We start from the raw sequence: 575 nt of genomic DNA, 5'->3' as shown, positions 1-575 counted from the left end.
TTAATCATGGCAGCCCAATTTGGACACAGTGCTATATTTTTCAGCGAAATTGAACATCTTTCCATGATTGTGTTTTATTGATTTTATAGTTTAGGCTTTAGTAGATAATTTCTTTCAAGTTCTAAGAAAACATAGCAACTCTAATGTACTAATAATATCCTTTGCTTTGACACAAATAATTTAGAAATTTTATACTAGAACATCACATATAATTGGACTAATCATAAGGGTCAAATGTATGCCATAGAAGGTTTTGTCTATGAAGCAGCTAATATGGGTAACTGAAAATAGCAGTTCTAAATCTGGCTTTCAACTGTTCTATAACTTCTATTAGTGGGGTCAGATTTTCAGAAATTAGCGACACTTTTAAAAACATAATCAAGACCAACTGTTGAAAACGACCTTTAATTTCTTTAAATTTTCCTTTTCCTACCTTCACATCTGCTCTCTGCTTCCCATTTCATGTTAATATTAGGGTCTATTGTACATTCTTATCATGGTGGGAAGATATTGCGTGCCTTTTGATTGGCAAATTTATTATTAATAGAGAGGGAACCACTCATTTCCAGATCACC

Source organism: Leptonychotes weddellii, chromosome 8 (assembly GCF_054177405.1).
Source record: "Leptonychotes weddellii isolate Sample4059 chromosome 8, ASM5417740v2, whole genome shotgun sequence".
NCBI classification, from domain to species: domain Eukaryota; kingdom Metazoa; phylum Chordata; class Mammalia; order Carnivora; family Phocidae; genus Leptonychotes; species Leptonychotes weddellii.
Note: the sequence above shows the minus strand (reverse complement) of the source record.